This window comes from Peromyscus leucopus, chromosome 11 (assembly GCF_004664715.2).
Source record: "Peromyscus leucopus breed LL Stock chromosome 11, UCI_PerLeu_2.1, whole genome shotgun sequence".
In the NCBI taxonomy this organism is placed as follows: Eukaryota; Metazoa; Chordata; class Mammalia; order Rodentia; family Cricetidae; genus Peromyscus; species Peromyscus leucopus.
Window position 1 is genome coordinate 53169287 of NC_051072.1, and position 21276 is coordinate 53190562.

Consider the following 21276-nt stretch of genomic DNA (forward strand, 5'->3'; position numbering starts at 1 on the left):
GAGGTGGTGTTAGAGGCACCAGGAAGGGGGTGTTACTGCCCAGAAATAGTGAGCTGAGGCTGTATCAGGGGAGGGAAAAATAAGAAAGGGGCTGACACAGAATGCTAAAAGATGCCCACCCCCTTTTGAGACAGGCTTTCTCTGTATAACCCTGGCTATCCTGGAACTCACTCTGTAGACCAGGCTGGTCTCAAACTCAGAGGTCTGCCTCTGCCTCCTGAGTGCTGGGACTAAAGGCATGTGCCCCCATGCTCAAGACGGCACTTTCAAAATAAGGAAAGAAATTATTTATTGTATAAATCAGCTATCAGGTGGGCATAGTGGTAATACATATAACCTCAGCACTCAGGAGGCTGAGGCAGGAGCATTACAAGTTGAAACCTAGACTAGACTATATCTGAGTTCAGAAGCAAGACTTTTTCACAGAAGAGAAAATAAAGCAGTCTGGCCTGGTAGCACAGGATCGTAATCTCAGCTGCTCTGGTTGCTGAGGCAGGAGAACCAGGAATTCAAGACCTGCCTGGACTATGGCATGGGTAATTTGATAAGACCTTGTCTCAAAATACTAAGTTTAAAAGAATCAGGGGCTGGCTATATAATGCTGTGGCAGAGTACTTCCCTAGCAGAGCAAACCCTAAGTTCAATATCCAGTTCTGAATCAAAAACAAAAGAGAGGAAAAGAAAGAAGGAAGGATGGGGAAAAGGAAGGAAAACAGTACTGGAAAAAACGAAGATAGATAAAGACATTTACAAGCCAGCAGAACTCACTTATCACATTACCCTTCTAAGAAAGTTGTTTGAGGATGTCCTCCAGAAAAAAAGGAGGGGGAAGGGTGGAGAAAAGAGGAAAAGACATCAGATGCAAGCCATATAGGAACCAAGTCAGCATGGGGGCTGTGCAGGTGACAGACAGTCTGTGGGCTGCAGAAAGAGAATTGAGAAGTGTACTGGGTTTCAGGGGAAAAAAAAAGTAAAACAGAAACTGTAAAAAGGGCTTAGAATATTTGCCTCTCATAAATACAGCCTGGGTTTGATCACCAGCAACACACACATACACACACACACATACACCCCACCCTGAGAAAAAAATCTGATGCCGGGCAGTGGTGGCGCACGCCTTTAATCCCAGCACTCGGGAGGCAGAGGCAGGTGGATCTCTGTGAGTTCAAGGCCAGCCTGAGCAACACAGAGAGATCCTGTCTCGAAAAACAAAACAACAACAACAAAAATCTGAGAAAATCTCGTGGTGAAGACTCATTTCTTCTTTAATTTCTTTATGGGAAGGTGGGTAAGCTGTGAGGAGGGGATGAAAAGGACAGGAGTCAGCACAGGACACACCAAGACCTGGAGGGATGGAGGGCAGGAACAAGAGACAGAGACAGGAGACAGAGGATGGAGGGGAGAAAGGGGACAAGGGGGAGGGGGAAGGCATCTGTGTCCTGGAGGGGGACAACGGACTGCCTCTGGCTAGAGAGGAGACAGACACGGCACACGGGCAAATGCAGTTTATAATGGTAGGGGAAAACTGTGTTAGGATGAGGTGTTTAATTAAATTTGGCGTGTTAATTAAAGCAACAAAATGGGGGCGTTTGTTTGCTGGACTTCAGTACTTGGATATCTAGACCATGGTGGTCAGTCTTGGGAGGAGGAAGTACCCCAATAGGGCCTAGACCTTGGTGGCTAGCTCTAGGAATGTAATCTAACAGGTTTTAGCAAGTGGGAGAGAGATAAACTAGGAAAGGGGATGGGCAAGATGGCCCAGGCCTATAATTCTAGCACTTGGACGAAAAGGCTGGGCTACAATGTTTCAAAAAACAAGGAAACAAAAGACAAAAAGTTTTTTTTTTCCCTCAGAGAAAAGACCATTATGTGAGAGAACCTGTCTCTTAAAACACCATTTTGAGCCGGGAGGTGGTGGCGCACACCTTTAATCCCAGCACTGGGGAGGCAGAGTCAGGCAGATCTCTGTAAGTTTGAGCCCAGCCTGGGCTACCAAGTGAGTTCCAGGAAAGGTGCAAAGCTACACAGAGAAACCCTGTCTCAAAAAAACAAACAAAAACAAAACACCATTTTGAGAGAGGGAGGGAGGGGGAGAGAGAGAGACAGAGACAGAGAGAGCAAACCTGAGCTACCTTTCATCCCCAGCGGGGAAGAGGACGGGGAGGGGGAGGGAGACGGAGAGAAATGGAGATGAGCATAACCTATCAATGTAGATGTAATTCTGACCAGTCTTATTAAATAAGAGACAGAACCAAATGCAGAGTTAAAAACCCAAGACGTCAGAGCAGTAGCTAAGAGCTAAGACCAAGACGGCCTTCTTACCCCTCGCTGCCGCTATTGTCCTACCCCTCAGAAAGAGACCTACTTCCTGTGTGTGTCTTTTTATTGACTTTCTGTTCTGCCTTCTCATTGGTTGTAAACCTAACCACATGACCTCCTGGTCACTGCCTGTCTGTACAGACCTTCAGGTCTCTATGGTTGGTATTGAGATTAAAGGTGTGTGTCTCCATGCTGACTGAGTCCTTGAACACACAGAGATCTGCCTGTCATGTAATCGGGGATTAAGGGCGTGTGCTACCACGGCCAGACTTCTGTTAAGTGGCTGGTTATTAGCTCTGGCCCCCAGGCACTTTTATTTATTAACGTACAAATAAAATCACATTTCAGCACAAATAAAATATCACCATATATCAACCTGAAGGGAAATTATTTCTTCACTCTAACAAATCGAGAGAGAGAGAGAGAGAGAGAGAGAGAGAGAGAGAGAGAGAGAGAGAGAGAGAGGTGTGTGGGATACAGCTATCTGCGAGTCTCATAGATTTATCCACTAAACAGCAGACCTGTGATTAGGTGAGTGGAGGCTCTGACTCTACCAGACCTCTGCACACCGAGAATCTGACTTTAGCTAAACAAACTCATTTTTCTGGTTTGAAAGTTCTTCCTCTTAATGGTCGCACGTTTTAGCCATGATATGGCCACCATATTCACAGCTAAAAAAGAGCCTTGGTTCTGTCTGGAGACCGCAGGGAATCAGGAATGGTCATGGCCCCTAGTGAACTGCCCGGCAGTCCTTGCTCCCACCCGCTCTTCCTGGGGTCTGGCCCATGCCCACATCATAGGTTTTCTTCTCTTTCCTCTTCTCCTTCTCTTTTTTAAATTTGTGTGTGTGCACCACTTATGTGAGGGTGGCTTTGGAGGCCAGAAGAGGGATCCGTGGGGAGCTGGAGTTAGGCCATTGTGGGCTGCCTGTTGTGGGTTCTGGGAACCGAACACGGGTCTGCTGGAAGAGTAACCAGCACTCTTAACCGCTCAACCATCTCTCCAGTCCCAACGTGATAGGCTTTCAAACCCACAAGAATTCTTTGAGCTGTCTTGGAAACCTCTAACATCCCGCTTTTAGGGATACAAAGAAAGAACGCATGGCAAGGGTTCCCCGGTCTTAATAGACCAAATTGGGGGTGGGGCATGTAAGCCTAGAAATAAACCCAGACTCTCGCACATGCTAAGAATGTGCTTTGCCATGGAGTTCCCAAGAGGTGAACTTTGCTTTTAGTCATGTATTTGGACTTTCATTTGTTTTAAAGCAGGGGGGCCAGGCATCATACCACTTGGGAGACTACGATAGGAGGATTGGTATGAATTTGAGCCGGTCCTGGGCTACACAGTGAGTTCCAGACCTGCTTGCTACAAAATGAGACTTTGTGTCAAAGTAACCACAGCAAGAGTGAAGGGGGAGGGGCAAGTGGAAAATCGCTGATTGGCAAGGAGCGGCTTCATTCTTCTACACTGCCGGGGTTTTCTCCATCATCGCTTAAATCAACAGGCAGACTAGAGGATCACACAGTTCCTCCTTCTGACAGATTTTCTCCTCAGCATCCGCTTAACATCCAAGTCATCTCTTACACCTAAACAACAGGACCAGGCTTCTACACGGGGTTAAAAGACTGTTGTCTCTGAGAAGCCCAGTTAGTTCTGGTCTGTTTTCCCAACACACTTTTTTTTGTTTACACTCATGCTCCCCACTGGGGCTCTAGAGGGGATCAGTGTAGCATGAGCAAGGCTGTGGATTTGAACCCCAGTACACCAGCTTCAAAAGATCCCCTGTGTTATCACAAGTATGGAAACAATTTTTTTCTTAAGATCCTTTTGACTTATTTTCTTTCTCTTATTTTATTTTTATTTTATGTGCATTGGTGTATGTCTGTGTGAGGGTGTCAGCTCTTGGGGTTACAGACAGTTGTGAGCTGCCATGTGAATGCTGGGAATTGAACCCTGGTCATCATTCAACCCGTTTTTCTCTTTTAGATCCACATCCATGTATCATTTGGATTAAAAAAAAACCTCTGTGTATCGGTTGGATCACAGATGTGTCAACTAGCGTTCTGACTTGTAAGTTGTCTTTGAAGAAAGGTGTATTTAAGAGATGACTATCATCATTCCCTTTAAGTACAGTCCTAGCTCCATGGATTACAGCTTTCTGCTTATTTCATTTCACAGTCGTTTTTCCAATCTCTCCAAAAGGATAGTGCACCACTTCAGCTAGCTGTTCAGTGGAATAAAATTCAGTTTTGCTCTGAAGTATTTAGAACATCCCATGTGGAAACGGTGGCATTGTGAAGCTCTGAGTGTACCCTAAAATCTACAACCCTGGTTACCCACGCTGCAGAAGGAGAAATCAGCACCAGCGAACAGCAAAACAGGCCTGTTCTGCCCCCTACTGGCCGTCTTGAAAACTGCATCTTCTTGGGGTGAGCCTTAGAGGGCGAGAAGGCCGTTAAGTGGCAGAGCAGAAAATAATGATTTACAAAATTACACAACAATTTTTTGTTTGTTTTAACAAGTACTTGACGAGTTGGGGACATCATTACTTATGTTCTTTCTACTAATGGCACTTTAATCTTTATTTAATATCCTCATTTCCGAGGACACTGAAGTGTTTAGTGGTGAAATGTCACAGTATCTTCAAGTGACTCTGGGTTGGCGTCCCTTCTCCTTCACAGTACATGCCACAGTGACCTACTGTGTCCTATTTCAACTTCACTACTTACCTGAAATTGTACATAACTCTGAAGGAAAGCTGAGAATTTCAAGGCGGTGACAAGGTCTAGGTAAAGTGAACAGGCAAGATATCAAAAGAAGAAAAAAAAATTTATGAATGAAAGTAACTCCCACAAATCCACAGGGGGGAGGCGATGTGACTCAATGGCAGAGCAGGAGTTTCTCCCCCTGAAACCTATTCTCATACGCCATAATCCCGCCAGCCTGATATGACATGTCCCTGTCAGCCTGGTAGTGCTTCTGGAGTGGGACCGCACACAGTGTCCAGCTCTAGACAGTGAGATGGACCTGCCGTATCCATGGCAACGCCTTTGAGGCGCTGGCGCACACTGGCCACCACTCTTCCCTCTGCTGGCTGGATGTCGGGTTCACAGGAGTGCCACTCCTGCAGTGCACACTGCGACGGAATTCTGAGAAAAAAAAAAAAAAACACCAAAAAACAAACAAACAAAACCAACCTGGCTGTACTCAGTGCAAGCACTCACTTCTGAGTACATTTCCTAGAGGATTTATCAGTCAAGAGGAATGGATGTCTCTCTCTCTCTCTCTCTCTCTCTCTCTCTCTCTCTCTCTCTCTCTCTCTGTGTGTGTGTGTGTGTGTGTGTGTGTGTGTGTGTGTGTGTGTGTGTGCAGGAACAGGTGCGTGTATGCACCATTACTGATGGTAGTTCCGTTCCGGAGTAACCCAGGTTACCATCTCAGCAGGAACAGGAAATGAAGTGCTGTCAGACACCATGAGAAACTATGCAGGGCTTAGAAACCCTGCAACAACTGCAGGCTTTGAACACTCGGTGGTGGTGGTGAGTGGGTGTCTCTGAGGGGCAGAAAATGGGGGAAGGGCCTGGGGCAAACAAAGGACGGCAGCAAACTTTACCTTTAACCAACGGGTGCCCTCTCCTGCTACAATGGGAATCAACCGCCTCCCTCAGCATCCTCCCCGGCTCTCACTGTGAGTGCCCTGAGAGCCCTGAGTAAATCCCTGAAGAATGTGCTCCTCTGAATGCCAATAGTTTACTCTCCTCTGTGTGCGCTCCAGAGGCTGAGCTCCCGGAATATGCTTCAGCCAATCATCGGTCCTGTTTGACGAGGTGTTTGGCAAACAGCCGGGGGGGGGGGGGGGGGGGGGGGGGGGATTTTGCTTGTTTGCTCGTTCGTTTCTGTCATATAAGTCACTAATTTAGTTGATTAGTTACAATGGGCTTAATAAAATTCAGTGAATGTAGACTTGAGTGCAGCTTTATGTTGGTGATCTTTTTTTCCCCCCAGTGGAAGTCATTAATATTTTAAGGGGAAAAAATTTAAAACTGGAGCTTTGGGGGACTGGAGAGGTGACACAGAGGTTAAGAACATTTGCTGCTCTTCCAGAGGACCTGGTTTTGGTTCCCAGCATCTGCATAAGGTGACTGACTTACAAGGCCTGTAACCATGGTACTGATGTCTCTGGCCTCCATGGGCACCTGCACTCATATGCACATACCCACGTGCACACACCCACATACACACACACACACACACACACACACACACACACACACACACTACAAATGAACCTTAAAAACAAACAAACAAAAACACCTTGGACTGGAATGAAGCTTGTCAGCAGAGTGCTTTTCTAACATATATAAAGCCCTAGGTTCAATCCCTCAAACAAGCAAAAGACCTTAAAACAAAAATTACTAATTAATATTATTATACAAAATGAAACATAAGTGACTTTTAGCAATGTGTAAAATCGCTGGTAGTCTAAAACCCCTAAATAGGACAGCCATTTTCCACAGATATATAAAAATACCACCTGCTTCCTGAGCATTTCAAGTTACCTCTTTAAAAGAGTCTCATCTTGCCTCCATGGTCCTTTTCCAATAATCAGGACAGACTTTTTTCCCCCAAGAGGTTTATTTTTCAGGTGCATTATGAATACAGGAAAACAGACCCAGCAATTATACAGCATAATTGTGTCATAACAATGTAATTGTACCTCATGCAGATTTGGATGGAGCTTTCAAACACTTGGGGATGTGTTCTCTGGGGACTTCTGTTAGAAAGAACAAAAGCTCAGCTGGGTGTAGACACAAAATCTGTACCAACCACCCTAGAAACTGAAGGAAGCGAATCTCCAGCCTGGGCTACATGGGGTTGGGGGAGAGACAGAGACAGAGACAGATACACAGAGAGGAGAGACAGACAGACAGACAGAGACAGAGACAGAGACAAAGAGAGAGGAGAGAGAGAGAGAGAGAGAGAGAGAGAGAGAGAGAGAGAGAGAGAGAGAGAGAATAAGACATCATAGAGTCAGGAGCTTGAGGCAGCTAGCATACTGCATCCACAGTTAGGAATCGGACATGATGAATGCTGCCACTCAAGCTCCTGCTATCTCTGTAGTTAAGTCAGGGTGATGGTTATTTTTGGTTGTCAACTTGACTACATCTGGAATGAACTAAAACCCAAGTGTGCATACCAGCTGAGCCATCCAGCCTCCTGGAATGAATAACTGCTGATTCTTGGACTTTCCATTGGTAGACAGCCATTGTTGAACTAATTAGACTACAGTCTGTAAGCCATTCTGATATATCCCACATACATTCATTCTGTCAGTTCTGTTCTTCTAGAAAACTAATACAGAGTCCAGGACCCCAATCTGTGGAAAGAGTCCACCTACATTTAGAGTGGGGACACAGCCTTTAGTTTCGGCACTTGGGGGGCAGAAGCAGGTGAATCTCTGTGAGTCTGAGGCCAGCATGTTCTACATAGTGAATTCCAGGCCAGTAAGAGCTGTACAGTGAGACCCTGTCTAAACACACACACACACACACACACACACACACACACACACACACACACACACTTGTGGGGTGCAATTTTTTAATTTCAATTAACTTAATCTTTAATTTCAATTAACTTAATCTAGAAAATCCCTCACCTACAAACACAGAGGCTTAACTCCACAGTGACTCAAGCCTGTCAAACAGACAATCAGGATCAGCTGTCACAGCCCCTAAACCAGTAAATAACACCAATACATTCTTGGTTCACCGCCCTCACTCCATCTTCTGATGCAGGGAGGGAGTATAAATTCATTTACTGTGATAATCTGTGGGTACTTCCCACCTCTCTCTTGCCAAAGAGGAATACATGGGTTTATTTATTTTTCTAGTAATTTTCTACAGGTTAAATGCAATCCCCAACAAAATTTCGGCACAATTCTTCACAGACCTTGAAAGAACAATACTCAACTTCATATGGAAAGACAAAAAGCCCAGGATAGCTAAAACAATCCTGTATGATAAAGGAACTTCCAAAAGTATCACCATCTCTGACTTCAAGCTCTACTATAGAACTATAGTAATAAGAAAAGCATGGTATTGGCATAAAAACAGACACATGGATCAAAGGAATCAAAGACCCTGAAGTAAATCCACACACCTATGAACACCTGATTTTTGACAAAGAAACCAAAATTATACTGTGGGAAAAAAGAAAGCAACTGCAACAAAAGGTGCTGGCATAACTGGATGTCAACATGTAGAAGAACACAAATAGATCCATATCTGTTACCCTGCATAAAACCCAAGTCCAAGTGCATCAAAGACCTCAACATAAATCCAGTTACACCGAACCTGATAGAAGAGAAAGTGGGAAGTAACCTTAAATGCATTGGCACAGGAGACCACTTCTTGAGCTTATAGTTGCATATAGGCGCTGGCGCACACTGGCCACCACTCTTCCCTCTGCTGGCTGGATGTCCGGTTCATAGGAGTGGCAGCATACAGAATGGGAAAAGATCTTCACCAACCCCACATCTGACAGAGGGCTGATCTCTAAAATATATAAAGAACCCAAGAAACTACACAGCAAAATACCAAATAATCTAATTAAAAAAATAACGTACAGCCGGGCGGTGGTGGCGCACGCCTTTAATCCCAGCACTCGGGAGGCAGAGGCAGGCGGATCTCTGTGAGTTCAAGACCAGCCTGGGCTACCAGGTGAGCTCAAGGAAAGGCGCAAAGCTACACAGAGAAACCCTGTCTCGAAAAACCAAAAAAAATTAAAAAATAAAAAAAATAACGTACAGATTTAAACAGAATTCTCAACAGAAGAATCTCAAATGGCTGAGAAACACTTAAAGAAGTGTTTGATATCCTTAGCTATCAGGGAAATGAAAATCAAAATGACTCTGAGATACCATCTTATACCTGCCAGAATGGCTAAGATCAAAAACACTGAAAACAGTTTTTGTTGGAGAGGATGTGGAGTAAGGGGAACACTCCTCCACTACTAGTGGGAGTGTAAACTTGTACAACCACATTGGAAATCAGTACAGTGGTTTCTCAGAAAATTGGAAATCAATCTTCCTGAAGACCCAGCTATACCACTCTTGGGCATATACCCAAAGGATGCTCAATCATATCACAAGTGTTGTGTGTGTGTGTGTGTGTGTGTGTGTGTGTGTGTGTGGTTTTTTGTTTGTTTGTTTATGGGTTTTTTTTTTTTTTTTTGAGACAGGGTTTCTCTGTGTGGCTTTGTGCCTTTCCTGGAACTCACTCTGTAGCCCAGGCTGGCCTCGAACTCACAGAGATCTGCCTGCCTCTGCCTCCCAAGGGCTAGGGTTAAAGGTGTGTGCTACCACTGCCTAGCTAAGTGTTGGGTTTTTAAAATGGGGAGGAGTCACACCATACAACAGGGTCCCTGTGGGAGGTTTATTGAGGGGAGAGGAGAGAAGGGGCAGAGAAGGGGGCAGGGACTGGTCCCTGGGGATGAGAGCAAAGGAAGAGAAAGAGACTGGAGGTGGGCAAGGCCTGCCTTTTATAAGGGAAAGTAGCAAATGCACACAGGAGGTGCTCTTAGTGCCTGCAGCGAGGATATCTCCTGTCAGGACCCTAAGGGCAGCCAGTACAGATGCCGGAATGCTAACATTTCTCCCTTTTGTTTATTATAAAAAGGTGAGGAGTTAGAAAGGGGTAGCAGGTGAGGCAGGGATGAGGGCACTGTGTTCTCGAGACTGCTTCCTGCTGCCCTGGGGGTTGTTGATCATCTTTGGGGGACCTGAGAAAACTAGGGTGTTGGCCATGTCCTGGGGTAGCTGGCTGTTTCACTTCGCTTACCCGGCTCTGTGGAACCGTCCAGCACTGTTTGGACCTAGGAAGATGTTGTTTGAGGTGAATCCAAGTTGACTCCCTGGAGCTCACAAAAACTTTGACTTTACCAAAAGAGGTAAGTTTTAGACACATTAGAAAGCAACCAAAGGGAATTTGTGAACTTGTGGCTAGGATACTATAGTGGTAGAGTATAGCGTTTAGTGCTCTGCCAGAGCTAGATTAATAGCTTATCAGAATTCCATCAATTAATGCCAAGGTTGTGAACAGTAACATAGCGAGAGAGAGGAATCTGGAACATGTTTCATTCTTTTATACATATCAAATCACGCCAGTTGTGGTGGCGCACGCAGGTAGGATTTGCTGAAGGAGGCAGAGGCAGGAGGATCACAAGTTCGAGGCCAGCCTGGGCTACACATATGAAATCACTTTCTCCTTATCAGCACTTAAGCTTTCCTATCTTCACATAGACAAGCTTTAAAGCGCCTGGTCCTTTCCCATCACCACAGCGTCATCTTGACACCCTCTTTCCATCTGATTTACCAGGAGATACAGGTGGTTGATTATTGAGGATAATCCATAGTAAAAAGTTACTCTGAAATCTGTTCTGTGAGTTTATCTCTTTTCTGATCTGATAAAGAAACCAAAACAGCCATTCCATGGGTGAAAACAGAACAGGTTTGTACCAAACTGGTACAGCTGTCTCCTGAGAAGGCAAGGAAAAGTGACAGGGGAAAGATCCCCAGGACCAAAGGGGAAAGGAAGAAAGGGGCTGTGAGCAGGGACTGAGGGGGCAGAGGCCAGCAGTGCCCTGGACAAGCCATGGGGGCCTCTGCCCAAATGCCCAACTCTGGGAAAAGGACTCTCAGGGGACCAGAAACGCCATTATAGAATATATATCTTGTTTATCAAATACTTTATTTATCCAACATTACGTTGCCACTTATTTAAAATCTCTAGAAGCTTGGTGTTTGAACACTTGGCAAAGACATAAGTACTTAGGTGTAAATCTCTAAGTCAGCTTTTGCTCATCTGAATAGGCCTTTAAAACCTTAAATTTTTATCACCGTATAGAGTATATTCTAAACCAGAGTTGAATCACATATAACTTTACATTTCTATCATCATACAAAAGTCCTTACCAATCCAAAATATTTGAGGCTTGTTGCTTTCTTAGCCTAAAAGGAGATACAACGAACAGAGAGCTTATTAGGACTAAGAGGTGTGTACTCTTTAACCTTAGCAAAAGATGGCTGCCAGCCATGTAGCTGCTTACATCATGATGAGGTCACCAGCCAAGATGGAGAAGAGGCACGTGGTTGCTTTTTAAAACATGTTTTTCTAAACAACAGTTACATGCACATATATACAGAATTGAATCCAAGTTTTATACACATACATGCAGAATGAAACCCAACTTAGATTTATACATATAGGGTTAAATCCAAGTCTCTCTCTCACATACACACACATTAAACAAGAGTTGAATAAATTAAAAGAAAGGGAAAACTGGCATGTACTAAGCAAGACGAAGCTGGCTTCTCCATCTCTGACTCCCACGTTGCAGCAGACCTAGACAGGACATTTAGAGAGAGTAGACAGACCCAAGGAGCAAAGGAACAAAGAAAGAAAAAAAGAAAGAAAGAAAGTGGAGAATTCTTTCTCATTTTCCCAGTTGCCTGGTCTAAGGAATACTGAGGCCAGTCCCACACCCAGGGGAATGGTAAGAGGCGGGTAGCCCCACCAGAGATCCAATTGGTACTGAGTGGAAGGCAAAGCTGTTGGCGAATGAGAAAGCAGATTTGTGGCAGGTGAAAAAGAGCCGGTCGCTGAGGGTGGGGCAGGCAGATAAGGTCCTAGCGTGAAGTGGGTACCTTTGGTGGACCCTGCCAAGGTATGCTGCTAAGCAAACATGCCACGCGTAACGGAATTAGTGCAAGAGGTTTATCGGGAGGGAGAGAGCCGATAGTGAAAAAAGTCAAAGGCTACGCTCGAGTGGGGACTTGAGAGAGGCAGGCAGCCCAGAGGAAGAGAAGCAAGAGAGACAAGAAGAGGCAAGAGAGGGAATGAGAGGCAAGGAGAGGAGGAAGAGAGGCACGAGACGAGGCAAACAGAAAGAGCGCTGCCTGGCGGGCACTTTTAAAGGGTGCACATGCCATCGAAAAGGACCTGGAGACAGGAGATGAGGTAACTGCTTTGGCAGAGGCTGGGCAGGGGGACATGCAGCTTATCAAGGAGGCACAGTAGCAGGCTTCGTAGCTAGCAGGAGCTGAGTAGAGCAGGAAGAAAGAACAGAGAGAAGGACTTGGGAAAAGCATGAAAACAGGGTTCCCCCTTCCATCTATTGGATCGCTGGTGGAAGTTGCCAAGGTCCCTTGAAATACTGGGATATGGAGTACCGGTAAGTGACCTTTTGAATTGATATCTAAGGGGTATTAGGGCAAAGGCGGCTAAGTTTAGCCCTTGAGTCAGGTGGTAGGTATGATGGTAGGTGCATTTTCCGTGAGTGAGGTAGAGAAGATCCAAGGGCTAGAATCTCTAGCATCCCAGAGATATGGTGAGGACTGACGAGGAGGCACAGGCTGTTCAGTGAATGTTATCCAAAAAAGCAGGGGCCAATGGGCTAAGAGCCCAGGTGAGACACAGTCACAGGTACCAGGACTTTGAGAAAAGCCAGAAGGTGAGGACTGTGCTTGAGAAATGAAGCCTCACTAGTGGGAAATGGCCAGAAGTAAAGGGGCGGGGCTTACCAATCATTGGTGTCGGGTGGAGAGTCCCAGCAATCTGTTAGGTGGGAAAGGAGGGCTGTCGCTGGTGGACCAGGTTCCAGGGTCCCGCCACATCTCATACTTCCGGGAGAGCCTGTCCAAGTCACAGCACCAAACGTATTTTTAAAATGACCGGAAGGAGTCATACCGTACAACAGGGCCCACGTGGGAGGTTTATTGAGGGGAGGGGAGCAAAGGGGCAGAGACTGGTCCCTGGGAACGAGAGAGAAGGAAGAGAGAAAGAGTCATGAGGTGAGCAAGGCCCGACTTTTATAAGGAAACATAGCAAATGTGCATAAGGGGTGCTCTTAGTGGCTAGAGCTGAGGATATAGCCTGTCAGGACCCTAAGGGCAGGCCAGTACAGATGCCTAAATGCTAACAACAAGGACACTTACTCAACTATGTTCATAGATGCCCCTCAACTGAAGAATGGATAAAGAAAATGTGGTACATTTACACAATGGAGAATATATTACTCAGTCGTAAAAAAAACAATGGCATCGGGAAATTTGCAGACAAATGGATAGAACTAAAATATATATATATATATATATATATATATATATATATATATATATATATATCCTGAGTGAGGTATCCCAAACCCAGAAAGATAAACATGGTATGTACTCACTCATAAGTAGATATTAATGTTTGACTGGAACAGCTCCATCCCATTCCAAACCCTGCCCTTTCAAAAAGACCAGGCCTACTGGGTATTTAAGCCCCCTCCTTTAGCCTGGCCATGTGATTTCTCCTGCTCCCTTCCCCTGCCTCACCTCTGAAGGCTGGAAAGGTCACCCGGGTGTGCTGTGCCCAACAAACCTGGTCGTTTTAATTCGGCTTGATCTGGCTTACTGCGTCAGCAGAGAAATCTAATACATTTTATCTTGGTATCCAATGGTTATGCTCGATGTCTTCATTCTTAAAATAAAAACTTAGGACCACAGCTGAAAACCAGAAACTGAGGAATTCCCATCTCATGAAGCAGCAAGATAGTGACCTAAGCAGCCTGGCAAAGGGTCTCTCCTCGCCTAAGGTCTGTTCAGGCTTACAGAGACTGATTTAGGAATGTATGTCTAACTTGATTGCTTTTCAGAATTTTTTTTTAAGGCTAACCTTAACAGGGATAAAGCTACAAAATCTTTTTTTTTAAATTTATTTATTATGTATACAGTGTTCTGCCTGCATGCCAGATCTCATTACAGATGGTTGTGAGCGACCATGTAGTTGCTGAGAATTGAACTCAGGACCATTGGAAGAGCAGCCAGTGCTCTTAACTGCTGAGCCATCTCTTCAGTCCCAAGTTATAAAATCCTAATCATAAAAGACATAAAAGTTAACCATCAGTCACCTCATAAAGGATCAAGTTCTTTGATATATTCAGATTTTGCTTATAAATATGTCCTTAACGTTAAGCCTAAAACAAGTAACTAGAAACAAACATTTGTCTAGTTTAGATGTACCTAACAGATAATGATCCTCAAATGCTTCAGAGATCTGAGAATATGCCATTTAAAGGCTTCTCACGATAGAGACATGCCAGTTCCTGGCAACATCCTTATCTCCTCCAAGGAAGATGGATGGGCACAGAAGAATTTCCACCTGGAGCTTGGTTTAAATGTAGCAAAGCCAGTCATGAAGTGGAAAAAAATGCCTTGTACCATAACTGCTGCCAAGACCCTGTTCAGACTGTGGACAAGCAAGACAGTGGGGAATTGATTACCCTGCTTTTCCAAGACAAGATAAGCTGGTCTCCCCAAGTTCCTACTCCACAGGAAAGTCTGTCAGATCTTCTGGGCCTGGCAGCTGAAGATGGATGCTGCCTTGGGACCCCTGTCCCCATTGACCATGGAGGAACCTGGGGTAGCTGTCTAGGTAGCCAATAAGCTCCTGTCACTTTGAATGGATTTGGAAGCTGTTTTACTTCTGCTTACTCAGGTGAGACGTAATCTTCTCAGATCTGATGATGTTTGATGACTAGGGTACTGATAGCTTTGTAGCTGAAAGTTTTCCTGGTCCTGTCTGGCTCTCATGGCCCCATGGTCCACAGCCACTCAGACCCAAGTAAACACACACAGGCTTATATTAATTAAAAGTGCTCAACCATTAGCTCAGGCCTACCACTGACTAGCTCTTACATTTAAACTCAGCCCATTTCTGTTAATCTACATGCCGCCACATGTTCCATGGCTTTACCTGTGTGCCATTACATGCTACTCCCTGGACAGCAGGCTGGCCTCTACTCTGACTCAGTCTTTCTCTTCCCAAAATTCTCCTCATCTGCTTGTCCCACCTATACTTCCTGCCTGGCTACTGGCCAATCAGCATTTATCAACCAATCAGAGCATACAAAAAGACATTACCCCCATCATAGCTTTACCAGTTTAACAGCGCTCCCCTGACCCCAAGGCTACAACCACCTTGGTAGTTCATTAGATGAGCTTGCTAAAAATACAGACAGGCTTGCCTTGTCCACAGGCTTCACAGTAAAAGATAAACAGGCTCAGATGTAACTTTCCATTAAGGTATGTAAAGATGTCTCTGACTTCTGTCCCTTTCTATGCTATAACTACACTGGAATTTTGGAGGTTCAGAGTTTTAGCATTGATAAATGGAGTTCTGATAAACCGATAGAACACTGACTATTTAACTATTCAGCCACAGGCTCGAGATTTTAAATTTCCTCTGATTGTCTTCTAAATATAGACTTAAAGGTGTGCTTCATTGGGCTAAAATCAGGCCCTGTTGACATAGGGAAAATGTTCATGCCTTTTAACTCAAAGCCATAGCCTTCGCTATGACACCAAGGTATACATCTGTTCCAGCTGTTTTACAGACCCCTGCATGTTCCTGGGGAAAGAGTTCTGCTGCTGTATCAAGGAATCTGGCCCCGTGGAAACTAACATCAGTCTCTAGAGCCCCACTTTGACTCCACCCATCTTCAAGTCCATATTTTACAGGTCCACTCTTCCTGAAAGACATGTGCCATGTCTGAAGCCCTCAACATCTCCTGAAAATGCCATATCCCACCCCCCAAGCTCCTGGGACATCAGTGCTGGTACCACCTCTCCAGGCTCAAGTGGTACTTACACAGGATAAATGTCTGTCCAGCAACTGGGACCCTCCACCCTCCAGTTTTCTAGAATGTTCCAATGAAGGACATATCTACTCTTCTGTCTTGCCCATTCACCCTTGTCTCTTTTGCACAACCAGGGCACATCTCTGTTCCATTCTTTCTGGCGATCTCCACTCTCCCCATGGTTAGCCCTGTTCATAGGGCTCGTGATGATAAATAACCTATCTTTTTTTCTCCTAGCAACTTGACTTCTCTGCTTCCTCAAGAAACAGATTCCTGAAGTCTCCAGGAGGGCAGTTAACCAAAGGCTTCTTCACCCACACCTCAGGCTCAGCATGACCCACTGACTCCCGACTTCCCCTCTCCATGTCATCCCATACCAACAGGAAGAAGCCAGACTTAAAGCTGCGCCCATATATCCAAGAAGGTCAGGATGTGGATGTTCGGCTGGAATCTCCAGCTCCACCCCATTCCACTCCCCACCCTCTCAGAAAGACCTCACCCACAGGGTCTTTAAGCCCCCTCCTCTAGACCAGCCAGTGATTTCTCCTCTTCCCTTCCCCTATCTCACCTCTGGGGACTGGAGAGGTCACCTGGAGGTGCTGTGCCCAATAAACCTGGTCTTTTTAATACAGTTTGATCTGGCTTACTGAGGAACATAATACCTTTTAATTAGATGTAAAGCAAAGAATAAACAGGCTACAATCCCAGAGAAGCTAGGTAACAAAGACAACCCTAAGAGGGATGCATGGATTTCCCTGGGAAGGGGAAATAGAGGAGATCTTCTGGTTAAATTAGAGGGTGGGAGAATGGGAGAGGGGATGGAGGGCTGGGAACATGAGGGATCAGGTTGGTACAGTTGGAGAAGGGATAGAGAAGGAGAGCAATGAAAGATATCTTGATAGAAGGGGCCATTTTGGTGTTAGGGAGAAACCTGGTGCCAGGGAAACTCCCAGGAATCCATAAGGATGACCCCAGCTAAGACTCCTAGCAATAGTGGAGAGGGTGCCTGAACTGGCCTTCTCCTATAATCAGATTGGTGACTACCCTAATTATCAGCAGAGAGCCTTCATCCAGTAACTGGTGGAAGCAGAGGCAGAGATCCACAGCCAAGCACTGGGCCGAGTTCTGAACGTCCAGTTGACAAGAGGGAGGAGGGATTATATGAGCAAGGGGAGTCAAGATCATGACAGGGAAACCCACGGGGAGACAGCTGACCTGAGCTAATGAGAGCCTTTGTGGAACCCACCTAGGCCCTCTGCATGTGGGTGACAGTTGTGTGGCTTGGTCTGTTTGTGGGGCCCCTAGCAGTGGGATCAGGACCTGTCCCTGGTGAATGAGCTGGCTTCTTCGAACCTATTCCCCATGCAGGGATGCCTCCCTCAGCCTTGATGCAGAGGGAGGAGCTTGGTTCTGCCTCACAATAATATGACATGCTTCGTTGACTCCCGTGGAAGGCCTATCCCTTTCTGAATGGAGTGTATGGGGGGATAGTTGGAAGATGGGGGGGGGATGGAGGAGAGAGGAGGGAGGGGGAAACTGTGGTTGGTATGTAAAATAAATGAAAAAATTTAATTAAAAAAAAAAGAATAGAGGGGGCTGCAGAGGTGGCTCAGTGGTTAAGAGCTCTTCCAGAGGTCCTGAGCTCAGTTTCCAGCAACCACATGGTGGCTCACAACCGTCTGTAATGAGATCTGGTGCGCTCTTCTGGCCTGCAGGCATACATGCAGGCAGAACACTGTACACATAATTAATTAATTAAAAAAAGAATAGAAACTCTACAACAGTCTGGCAAAGCTACCTATAGATGCCATTCCACAATGTAGGACTGTAACTGGGAAGCCCTTTTTAGTTAATTGTTAAATTAATAATGTCATACGCTCTATTCAGTGTCACCTTAATCTGCTCCCACAGGTTGTCTGTCCTCCACACACATGCTGTGTGTTGCTATGATTGATTGATAAATTAAAAACGCTGATTGGCCAATAGCCAGGCAGGAAGGATAGTGTAGGTGGGACAAGGAGAGAGGAGAAGGCTGGGTAGAAGAAGGCGGAGTGAGGAGATGCTGCCAGCTGCTGCGATGAGTAGCAAGATGTAAGTTACCCGTAAGCCACAAGACACGTGGCAAGGTATAGATTAATAGAAATGGGCTGTTTCTATTTTGAGTTTAAGTGTAAGAGCTAGACAGTGGTAGGCCTGATCTAATGGCTGAGCATGTAATTAATATGAGCTTCTGAGTGATTATTTTATAAGTGGTTGTGGGGTCCGTGGGGCTGGGCAGGACTGGGGAAAATCTAGCTACGGCTGTGTGCATGCATGCACCCACATACATGCACACACACAATAAATGAATGTAATAATTTAATTTTAAAAAGAAATGAACTGCATTGAAATTTTGTAAATTATAACATAAGCATTTCCTGATAAGAATTTGTAAGAAGAGTTAAATGCTGTCATTCAAATTATGAGTGGCAGTTAAACCATAACTCAACAGCAGTAAACGTCTAATTACTCTCGTTTGGTTTGAGTATCTCCTTTTGGTTCTAAACACCTGAGCAGGAGCACACTGCAGCATTTATCTACTCCACATGTCTGTTTTAAAACTGAAGTTTACCATTTATTTGCCTAGGGACTGAAGGGACTGGTATCAACTCAGGGCACCCCAACACCAAGTTCTCAGCACTAAGGAGATTTATTTGCCCCCAAGGGACAGAGGGCAGGGAATAAGAGACAAAGACAGGAGATAGAGGATGAGGGAGAAGGGGAAGGCGATAAGAAAGAGGGAGAAGGGGTATTTGTCCCGAGGACAAAGGACTGCCTCTGGATAGAGAGGAGACAGACATGATCCATAGGTAAATGGCAGTTTATAAAGGTAAAAGGGAAACCCCATTTTTAGGGTTAGCTGTTTAATTTTGATTGGGCATGGTAATTAGGTGAGCCAAAGGGGGCTTTTGATTGCTGGGTTCCAATGCTTTGATAGCTGGCCTGAAGGGGATTCCCGAACAGTGGGGGCTCCCTTCCAGACACTGGATTAGGCACAAACCACACCCAAACACCTGTTTTCACAGAGAGATCCTTTATTAAGCAGAGAAGGAGAGTTAAAGAGGCTGCTTTTGGACTCAGCTGGAAAAACAGCAGCAAATGACCTTGCAAGTGTCATTTTTAAGAAGAGAAAGAGGGGAGGTCTGTGTTAGAATGGGTTGGGATGCGGTGGCAGAGGAGATAGAGGATGAGGGAGAAGGGGAAGGGGCGCGCGCGGGGGTGGGGGTGGGGGGGGTGGGTATTCCCGAACAGTGGGGACAAAAGACTGCCTCTGGATAGAGAGGAGACAGACAGGGCACATTGGCAAATGACTATTTATAAAGGTAAAAGGGGGAAACCCCGTGTTAGGATAAGGTGTTTCATTTTAATTGGCATGTTAATTAGGTGAACCAAAGGGAGTTTCTGATTGCTGGACTTTGGTAGTCAGCCTCAGGAGGAGGAGGTGGCCAAATAAGGGAATAGACCTTGGTGGCTAGCTTTAGGAATGGAATCTAATGGTTTTGAGCAAGGCAGAGGGAATGGGGGAGGACAAGGCCTGCCAGAGGCACGCTTGCTAAGTTCTGGTTGACTAGAGTCCCTTCAGTGGGCACGTGTGTACATTCATAATGTCTCCATTACGTATTAAGTCTAGCTCCTAAAGGTCCCAGAACATGAATTCCCCGCTCTGCTATCCAGATCTCGTTTCTCCAGACACAGATGTATAAAATAGAAGATGGGGAGATGGCTGGTGGGTATAGTGTTTGCCTCACATGCTTGAGGACCCACGTAGAGTCAGACATGGTAGGAGATCTCTGTGACCCCGTGAGCTCCTACGACGAGACTGCAGATGGAAACAGGAGAATCCCAGAGTTCTCAGGCCAGCTAGGCTGGCACAGACAGAGGCACCAAGAGACCCTGTCTCAAAAAGTCAGAGGGTGAGGGCTAATATCCCAGGTTACACTCCAACGTTCGTACGCATGTCCTGCACTCACACACAGGAATGTAAGCAAAGAAATATTAACTTTAAAAAATTTTAAATAGAAAACAGGGAAGAAAGGGGTAGCAGCACTATTTTAGGCAGAGGGAAATGGGACGATCAGAAAAATACAGCAGTGATGTGTTGCAAACACATCGTGGAGAGGTAAGGTACCATTATGGGGCAGCCCAGTAGAAGAAAAACAAAACAACCCTGGAACTAAAGACACACTCCCCAGTCAACACCTGCCCCCCTCCTGGCTCCCTCGTGATCCCAAGCAGGTCCACTGGGACTCTGTGTCCTCAGCCTGGGTTTGCCCTTAAGTCCCTTCCAGCTTGAATATCTTCTGATGAGGTGGGACTGGCCCTTTTCTGACACCTAGAGGCGGGTCAGAACTCTGTCTAGCACCTCACAGGGCTGTGGATAGACTGGCTGGCTGGATGCTTACCCTCTCTTGAATTGCTCCTTAAATACCAAATAAAATGGTTGAAAGCCGCTGGACAGGGCCTTTGGATGTTCGGCAGTTGTTTTGAAAAGCTTTGGACCTAGATCAAGTTGGCCGGCTGAGTTAGAGGCTGCCTTGGAGACACTCACCGATGACGGCTGACCTGAGTGTCAACCATTCTCTGTCCCAGCCTTCCTTTCTCTCCCCTCTCCCACAGAACTGGAGCCATTTCAGAATGAACAAAAGCATCAGGAGAGGCTCACTTGGTTCCATTGTCTGGGCAAACAGCCTTTGTTTGTGAGCTCAAATACCCAAGGCTCGATCTTACAATCCCAGTCAACAGAAACACTGTACCCTGTGGTATTGGCTGTTTCCCAAAGCTAGAAATTCAAATGTACTTTAAAAATAGGATGGATAAATAAGTAGTGATGTATATACACAAGTGTGTGTGTGTGGGGGGGGGGAGGTGTAAACATCGAAGAGAATACTTGAATAAGCTTCAACTACCACAACACAGATGAGCCTGGCAAACAAGTGAACCACGAACAAACAACCCTGATTTACTTAGGTTTCTATTGTTGTAATAAAAGACCATGACCAGAAGACACTTTGGAGGAAAAGGTTTATTTCATCTTACACTTTCACATGAGTCCATCATCAAAGGCAGTCAGGGCAGAAATGCAAGATGGGAATTGTCTTACTCAGTGATGACATGTCTGCTTAGGGTGTGTGAAGAGCTAGGTTTGTTCTCCAGCACTGTGTGTGGGTGTACGTGTATGCATATATATGTGTATATGTATATGTGTACCTGTGTGTGCATATGTGTGTGCATGCA